The sequence below is a fragment of the Dinoponera quadriceps genome, unplaced genomic scaffold, assembly GCF_001313825.1.
Source record: "Dinoponera quadriceps isolate SergipeBrazil2010 unplaced genomic scaffold, ASM131382v1 scaffold339, whole genome shotgun sequence".
NCBI classification, from domain to species: Eukaryota; Metazoa; Arthropoda; class Insecta; order Hymenoptera; family Formicidae; genus Dinoponera; species Dinoponera quadriceps.
The window spans coordinates 1-10,146 of NW_014554434.1; the positions used below are offsets into that span (position 1 = coordinate 1).

Here is a 10,146-nt window from a genome sequence, read left to right on the forward strand (position 1 = left end):
AAAAAACAAAAGTTTATCATCAAATGACCTTGAAAAAAGACATCCCTGATATAGACAAGGTCGCTATCGGTTGTTCTCCTAACAAACATATATGGACGTTTCATGCTGCTTGTTATAAAACAAGTCGCATAATGAATTTATTTTTCATCTGTGCAAAAATTCTCACTTATAATATAATTTTCTTAGAGGCAAGCATTTGCTGCGTTGTGCTGTCGAGATAGTCGGAGCAACTCCCCGACGTATCAAGATATTCAGAATATTGGATCAGCTACAGAGCTATTAATAATTTCTCAACCGTAACTCGACACATTAAAAATCACGGTCGCCCGGTTCAGTATCGCAGCGACAGTCGCATAGATCTCATCCACCAGCTTGTTCTGGCGAGACATAATTATTTTGCAAACATACAAAACAGCAAGGCCGTTCATTGCTGAGTTCGAAAATAATCGTCACGATACTTTTATTCCTAATTATTGTTATCATTATTATATTTGNTATCAAGATATTCAGAATATTGAATCAGCTACAGAGCTATTATTAATTTCTTAATCATAACTCAGCATTATGAAGATCACGGTCGCCCGGTTCAGTATCGCAGCGACAGTCGCATAGATCTCATCCACCAGCTTGTTCTGGCGAGACACAATTATTTTGCAAACATACAAAACAGCAAGGCCGTTCATTGCTGAGTTCGAAAATAATCGTCACGATACTTTTATTCCTAATTATTGTTATCATTATTATATNGTTTTGATTTTTATGTGCATCATAAAAAATCCGGAAAATTGGTCGATCAAATACCAGGACTAGAGGGTGTTCCCATTCTGCATACTGCAAATACATCTGCCACGCGGTAAGTGGAAGTTCTCGATACATTTGCAATTAATTAATTAATAATTCAGAAATGTCTGATATATTTTTCAGACGTTCAAGGAGATTTCGAGCTATATGTTAACATAAAATAATAGATAGCATATGGCATTAATTTTTCTCCTTTTTCTCATTTGTTGTTCTTGATTGCTTTAATTTATCATGCTCAATTTTAGCTTCTGCAATGGTATAGCGTATTTAAAAGAATGGAAACGTTAACAACATACTTTCCGCATAGCGTGATTTCTAATATATTTGCACGGATTTCAGACGAACTTTGGTTGTTTTTTTGTACTATGATGGACAAATATTATCCTATTACTAAATTATAAGCGTTCCGTATACCTGTGGTATCTATCCGTCATCCAGATGATCTCGAGGTATTAAGTGAAAAGAAAAATTATAATAACTTGAAGGAAAGTGTGTATGATTTAAAAAATTATTTTTAAAGTTATTAAAAATCAGAAAATCTGCAATAATGAAACTATTCCTATACATTGTTATTTACGTATCGATAAAAGATTTAATTTTCTCGAACATGGTCTTTCAAAAGTAGTATTTGAAATTTGAAATTGTTTAGTCGTAAAACGTTCAATTAATTAGCTTCATGTGAATTTAAGCGTTATAATAAAATGATACTGCATACAATGCATCTCTTATGATTCCAGGTAATATTAAACAATACGAAGCATATAGAAAAAAGTATCATATACAATATTTTGATTCCTTGGCTAAATACTGGACTTCTTACCAGCGGAGGTAATGTAGCAAAAATTAATATCATAAATAGACGCATATATGACGTCTGCCCGGAAAATATCCAACTTAGTGCTAAAGAAATAGTTAAATTTTGTCCAATAACGTGTTCCTTCCAGTGTACTTCTTTTTGGAAGCCATAACTTTCTTCCAGAGATCTTTCCACTTTTGGAAACACTCCTTATGTTCAACTTTCGGACGTACGCTTCCAATTATTGAGTACTGTGTACTGGAGCATATAATTCATTATACATTTATTAGGATGAAAAAAAAAGTATCGTATTGTGATGTCGGAAAATATATAATTCTACACATATATAAACTTAAAGATTTTCTCAAGCTGATAAAGCCGTATCACTTGTTCATTGTAAGCTCACGAGTTTGCAAGTGAGATCTAATGTAAAAATATATGTCTCCGGTCACATATGAAGAGCAATTAAACCGTGCCGTTCGACAAATTTTTTTTCTGTCAATTCATAATTTTGATAATGAAATGACAACATGTGAATTTACCCCGAAATTTGCTGTTATCGATTTAGTGCATAAAGAAGAAGTAAACAATTAAAACGGAGTTTAAGAATTCTCCTTTATTCTACCTCGCCATTTTTCGACAACTACTTAATAAGACAAGTGACAAAATGAAATCAATCTGAAACTATAAGTCTACTAAAGATTATTAGTTGAATGATAAATTCAAAAACGCGAGAAGTATTCGCAGGTAGCAGGCGAGCGCAATTGGCCTTATTGAACTTTATTCTGTAGGGTTATCGCGCGATAATATTTGCGCTGAAAATTATTCAAAACATGATGCAATACATAATTTTATTTATATATTAGGTGCCAAGTGGCGCTCACGACGTAAGATTCTGACGTCTGCATTTCATTTCAATGTATTGCGAAAGTATGTTGATGTTTTAATTGTGGAGGGACAACGCATGACCAAGACCTTAAAGGATGTCGGTGGTACTATTGAAAAGGATGAATTTACTTTTGCTTCTGAACATACGCTGAACTTAATATGTGGTAAATTATGAGATATTTTTATTATGTGAGTCTATATAAAGTTTATTTTGGCATAACCAAAAATAAGAGAATTTGTTTGCGCGTATAGACGGTACGTTAAATTAACGATCATTGATATTTCCGTAGTGATTATTACTGGTTGTCCCAGACATAGACAAATTGCGGAAAAGCGTTGAATGTATTGATGTAAATAAAACCCCTGTACCATTTTATAAACAACAGGTATAAAAAAACAACAACTGCCATTTATTTGTATATTAGACAACTCTGAACAAAAAAGTAGTTTACCATTTTGCAAATAATATACTAAATTTTGAGTTGTCAATTAGAGAAACCCCTATATATGACTATTTTCCGCACTTAATTACTTGAAATTTTGCATATTGTTTGCAAAATAGTAGAAGACATTTTGTTCACCTGTGTTCCCCCTTTATCAATCCTAAATTTGTCTACGTTGATCTGGGACATTCAGTGTATGATTTTTAAGATCCGAGGTTCTTTTTATGTGATATTTCAAGTGCTTCCGCAATTTAAACATAACTGCAATTGTAGAAACTACCATGGGTACTTCTCTGCATAGTCTCGGTACGACCCAAGAAATATATCGACAGAAAATTCGACAATTGGTTCCCCTTCTTACTTATAGGTAATCAGTAATTGCAGCAAACGATATATATATACATGTTTAGGTTATAAATTAATTCTCGGCCTCAACATTTAATGTAGTGTAGCATTTATTTAAGCAAAAATTTTTTCCTGCCAAGTTTTTTACTAAATATTAAAAAACTAATGGAACTATAAAACCCATATATGCAATATAACTATATAGCCAATCGTCCTCTGCTATCTGTAAGAGGGAGTCGTCTCAAAAGCGAAGATTAAAGATAATATATATATATTCCCTTTTATTTTTCTATTTGCGGAAATGTCAACCAGACGCATGCGCATTATGTTCAAAATACATACCAAACAGTAAGAAAATTTATTCCCTCACTGTGGTTATGGGACAGGATTTCTCTCTCACCGTGGCAAAAGGCCGAGAATTAATTCCATTATATTCAAAGATTTATTTTTGGCACCATATAATTATTCTATTTAGGTGTATAAGCCCTTGGTACATGATCCACTGATTATGGAAATTGTCGTCCGCGGGCAGATTGGAAACGAAAATACTAAAACACTTGCATGGATTCACTGAAAAAATGAGTAAGAATCAAGTTCCTTAACATTCATTATGTACTTTATTGTATGATATTTAAACGTGCATACCACATAATATTGCTGATAAATACTGATAAGATGTACTGATATATTAGTGAAATAACTCAATAAAATGAACCGCAAAGTAAATTAATGTTTTCTTTACGTTTACATAGATTTTTTTTTTTTTTTCTTTAGACATCCCAGAGTTTTTTCACAATCTGTCCACAGGGACAATCAGTAGAAATTATACTACCATGAAAATAACATGTAGGGTGCGTATCCAGCGATACCGCCCCATTAAGAAATCATATTCGTGAAAACACATTTGGACGTTGGGTTAGGAGAAGAAGGTACTAGCTTCCAGCCAAGTCGCTAGGTAGGATTCGTTTAAGACGTCGAATTAGCAGGCCTGTCCATTAGTTTGGTCACAAGGGTGTTTGGGTGGACTGCTAAGCGATTTCGGTAATTAATGCTATACTTCTGAATTTCTTCCTTGGTACTTGCAGTTAGGTACGGTTCTTTAGGTAAGTCTTCGTTTGTCATGAACCATGGGGCGTTTAAAATTAGGCGTAGTACTTTAGATTGGAAGCGCTGTATAATTTCGATGTTAGATTTAGCTGCTGAACCCCACAGCTGTATCCCGTAAGTCCATACAGGTTTTAAAATGGTCTTATATAACAGCAGTTTGTTCTCAATTGAGAGTTTAGATCTATGTCCTATTAGCCAGTACATTTTGTGGAGCTTAAGCCCAAGTTGTTTGCGCTTGGTAAAAATGTGCTTTCGCCAGGTGAGGCGCCGGTCGAGGCAGATCCCCATGTATTTAACTGAGTCGGACCGAGGAATCGTTTGATTGTTAAGGGTGACAGGTGGACATGTATCTCTTCGCGTTGTGAACGTAATGTGCACGCATTTTGATTCGTTGATCCTGATTCTCCATTTCTTTAGCCATTTCTGTATTTCAACAAGGTACGCTTGCAATTGCTGTGAAGCAGTCACGGGATCCCTGTTGGAGGCTAATATCGCTGTGTCATCTGCAAATGTGGCNTGTGGTATTATTGGAAGATCGTTAGTGTAGATTATATAGAGGATGGGGCCCAGTGGTACACCACTGCCCTGAGGTACACCAGCTTTGATTTGATGCAGATTCGTTATAGCGTCTTTATATTTGACCAGGAAGTGCCTGTCCTCCTAGTAGGATTTGATAATTGCGTAAAAATCTACAGGTAAAAGACTCCTGATTTTGTAAAGAAGACCAGAGTGCCAAACTTTATCAAACGCTTGCGTTATGTCGAGGAATACTGCAGAGCAGAATTTTTTGTTTTCGAGACTGTTGTTAATATTATTAACAATCCTATGGACCTGTTCAATAGTGGCATGTTGCTGTCGAAAACCGAATTGATGGGTTGGGATCAAGCCTTTACTTTCGATGATGGGCAGTAATCTACTGAGAAGCAACATTTCAAATACTTCAGATGTTATTGGTAGAAGGCTGATTGGACGATATGCCGTGACGTCCACAGGATTTTTCCGGGCTTGGGGATCATGATGATTTGAGCCACCTTCCATTGGGGAGGGAAAAAGCTAGTCCTCAAGATGGCGTTATAAATTTGGGTCAAGAATTTGGATCCTATATTTGGCAGTTCTTTTAAGATTTTGGCAGTTATTAGGTTATATCCAGGACTTTCTTTAGGGTTTAGATCAATCAGGATGATTTTTTTAACTTCAGAGACATCGAATTTCGCAATAGTTGATTCGGGTTGATAGTTCATGCTTAGAAGTTGGTGAATTCCCTCTTCTTCCGTAAGCGGAATTTCACTATTGTTGGGTGTAAATAAGTTTTCTAAATGAGAAGCAAAAAGCTCGGTCTTGTCTTGGTTACTTCTTGCCCAATTTCCTGTCGCAGTATGTATTGGGGGTATAGAAACACGAGGTTGTTTTAACTTCCTAATGACTCTCCAGAGTGAGTAGTCGGTGGCCTCTGCAGCACTCAAGCTACTTAAGTAGTTTTCAATTGCTAATTCCTTCTCTTTGGCTAGCATAGCTTTTATTTCTTTAGTCGCTTTGTTTAATTTGGCTTTAAGCTCAGGAGTCCTAAATTTTTGCCAATCTTTTCTAAGTTTACGTTTGGTAGCAATTTTGTCCCTTACTGCCTGAGAACAGGAACCATCACCATCTCTGTAAGCTCTTAACAAGGTAGAGCTCCACGCTGCTTGTTGTATGCAATGATTAAATTGTTCAGCTGCTAGAGTAATGTCGGTTTCAGATTTTAAGGGAATATTTGTGTTGATACTATTTTCGATATGAGATCTAAAGCTTTCCCAATCAGTGCTTTTATTGCACAGCATCGGAGGATTCTCTTTTTTGGAAATTTGACTACTTAGTAATACAATTACAGGAGAATGATCCGATGATAGTTCCAGACAAAATTTAGCTTACAAATATCTATTTGCTATATCTTTGACAACACAAATATCTATAACATCAGGAATTTTCCTCCTATCAGTAGGCCAATAGGTGGGCTCTTCCGTGGAGACAACTTCCAAGTTCATGGATGTTAAAGTTTTGCAAAGTTCTCGTCACCTAGGTGTTGTCAGTCTAGAACCTCATTGGGGGTGTTTAGCATTGTAGTCTCCACCCGCTATGAAACGATTGCCCAGTGACTGAAAGAATTGCAAAAACCGGATCTCTTTTATAGCGTGTTTCGGGGGACAATATATAGCTGAAATTGTAATCGGACTGTTCCTATCGAGGATTACAACGTTAGTGACTTGGATATGATCATGTTGGAATTTGTCCGTTTCATGGTGTTTAATGCTGTTCCTGATGATTACAGCTGTACCCCCATGAGCCGTACCATCAGGATGCATAGTGTGATAAATGGAGTAATTATAGATCTTCAGAAAGTTTTTCTTAGTAAAATGGGTTTCTGAGATAAGCATAATATCTAATTTATGAGTTGTGATAAAAGCTTGAATTTTTTGCCTATGTTACGACAAGCCGTTGGCGTTCCAGAATGCTAATTTGTACCGCTCGAATGCTATTTTATTTTTGTGACAAGGGTTGTTAGTAGGTTGATCATGGTGCTCATTTGCTCCATAAGACCTTTCATCATACTTTTGAGCTCGGCGATATCATTTACTAGGTGGGGGTTAGGTGGGTTTCTATGCTGTTCGTTAGTCGTGTGATGAAACCGAGGTTCTTGAGCTGTCGCTTAGGCATATGAGATCTTTGTCTATAGAGGGCTATCCGATTGCCACAGTTGAGGGCCCTCGTCTTTTAGTGGTGGACCTTATAAAATTTCCTTTTTGCGTAGTGCAGGGAATTTTGATTTCTGGAGTTCTTTATATACTTGGCAACCCCTATAGTTAGCGGGGTGATTGTCTTTGCATAAAACACATTTGACATTAGGTGACTTTCCCTTTCTTGGACATTCTTTGGTCTCGTGATTACTTGCACACTTGACGCAATCTTGGTTGCCTTGCACAAAAGTTTTTTGTGTGTCCATAGCGCTGACAGCGCGAGCATTGGGGTATTATCCTTTTTTTGTAAGGTGGCTCAAAATAGATCTTTGTGTTTAGTAGGTATTCAGTTTTGTATATTATTATTTGGTCTTCTTCTTTACTTCTTAGATCGGCAAAGAACATAGGTAATGGAGTTTTGGTTACTCTGTGACGAATGTTGGACACTCTAACAACATTATGTCCGAGCTTTCTATCTGAGTTCTTATAAGGTTGATGTCGATTGAACTATGCATGTTCCTAAGTACCCTTGAAGGAACGGTCATGCTTTTTTTGATAAGAATGGAACTCCGTGTTTTTATTTTTTAGTGCCACAATTATTGTGTCCTAGGTACATAGATAATAGCGGAAAGAAAACTTTATCACGAACAAACAAACGGTAGATAATTGAAAATTATCGAAAATAACGACGTGACAGAAACAGGCGGCGAAGAAATATATGGAAGTACATAATTCAAACTTAAATATCCTCTTCGTCCTCATAATGTAAAATAATAATCGGGCTTTTCATTAAAAATTCGAAAGTGAATCTAATTCCGCATCGAATCTAAAAGCACATAAAAAATGTACATAACAAATCTATTAGGAAATAAATGTTATAGCTTGTGCTTTTTTGCTTGATTCAGGGAAAACAAAGCGACTCGCTATGTTGGATCTTCTAACAGCAGCTTCGCGTGAACATCATTTGACTGATATGGATATAAGGGAAGAAGTGGATACTTTCACATTCGAAGTACGTATAATCGTAATTTTTCTTGATGATTTGATATATTATGCCATATGTAATATACAAATTCATTGCAGGGTCACGACACTACAGCGAGAGCTATATCCTGTACTTTATTACTGTTAGCAGAACACAAGGAAATTCAGGTACTTCTTGACAGAGACAAGCGATATATTTTATTGGGGATGCTAATTAATTTTGTTCAGTTATCAAGTCGTTAGTATTCTATTAAAGAGAAATATATGGAAATACATAATTTTTTAAAGTTCGTAAAGTTAGATCTTTATTTAAAAGACAGAAGTATTAGCTAGTCGAATATATTCTTCCATATATCTATTAAAATTAATTAATCAAATGAGAATAATCAGGAATACCCTCTCTAAAATAATTATAAATATATATATATAGACATATTTGCTAAATCTATTTTTGTGTATATATGAAAATATCATGAAGTAATGAGATACGCATTTCTATTTAATGTGCCACAGGATCGCGTAAGGGAAGACGTCAATATTGTGATGGAACAGTCAGGAAAATTATTGACTATGGCGTCATTGCAGAATCTATCGTACTTAGAAAGATGTTTGAAAGAATCAGCCGATTATCTAAAGGACGTGCAGATAATGCCTGATTTGGTATTTCGATCCAAATATTCGATGCGTATAAAATTTGTTCCAATACAAGTCGCTTGAAGTGTGCTCGGATTCTACGAATGGAAGGAGCAAATGCGTATATGTAGAAATTGCAAAATTGATTTTCCAATTTCATTGATCAATCGTCAGATGTATTTGCAGTATGTTGCTCAAAATGGGAACACCTTTTGGTCCTGGTATTTTATCGACCAATTTTCCGGATTTTTTATGATGTAGATAAAAATGAAAACTAAATGCTATAATGACAATGGTAATAAGTAATAAAAGTATTGTAACGATCTTTTCCAAGCCAGCAATGAACGGCAGTGCTGTTTTGTATGTTTGCAAAATAATTGTGTCTCGCCAAAACAAGCTGGTCCCTCGGGGGAGCCTGAAACCCCTAGAGGGCGCGTCCCCAGGTGGCGGATCGGGGAACGCTTCCCAGGAAAGGGTGGTAGGAGGAAAATGAAATACCTCCCGCGGACCAACAGGTTTGTCTGAAGCCAAAGGCTCTGAGGGCGGAAGAGATTCTAACAATCCAACGGCCGAAGAGGCGGAAGAGCAAAAGGCTCCACTGCTTTGTGGACAGGGTCTTGACTCAAAGGCTAAGGGTGGGATCCCCTGACAGAAAAGTCTGGCTGTATTCGGCCTAGATGGCAGCCCCATCGCTCGGACACTCGGAAGCTGTAGGCTAATAACCTGCACTTCTTAAACAAACTCTTAAACAAACTCTTATTACAGAAATACAAACAATTACAAGCGAAACAAATACAAGCGAAAACCGGACTGATTCAAAGGCGATAATCCTTGGCATAAAAAAGAAAACACGTATTGGATATTGAAATATACACACGATTTATGAAAAAGGTAAACTGAGACAGGTTGAGAGAGAGATGTTGAATTATAAAATTGATATACTTGGTTTAAGCGAAACAAGATGGATAGATTTTGGTGAAGTGATAACTAGCGAAAGAGAGATGTTGCTATATTCCGGACTTCTTGGAGATGGAGTTGAATATAGATCAGACGTGGGTATCCTTGTCTCAGAAAATGCTCGGAGGAGCTTAATCGATTGGAAACCAATATCTGATAGATTGATTATGGCTCGTTTCAAAACAAGCGTTAGGAATATAAAGATTGTACAGTGCTATGCTCCAAAAAAACCATCCGAAGAGGAGTCAAAAAATGATTTTTACCGCGCTCTGAACGATACTCTCCGCAATATTCCGAAAAGAGACATTGTTATCATTATGGGAGATATGAATGCGAAAGTTGGGGTGGACAATGAAGGATTCGAACACATAATGGGAGTACACAGCGTGGGACAGGTTAATGAAAATGGAGATATGTTCAAGAACTTTTGTACTGAGCATGATCTTGTTATCGGTAGCACTGTCTTTCCCCACAAGCAAAA

General features: G+C 36.4%; 1 pseudogene; it reads left to right on the forward strand.

The window, feature by feature from the left end:
- The first annotated feature begins 1,166 nt into the window (after positions 1-1,166).
- On the forward strand, positions 1,167-9,848 carry LOC106748454 (annotated as a pseudogene).
- The last annotated feature ends 298 nt before the right edge of the window (positions 9,849-10,146 follow it).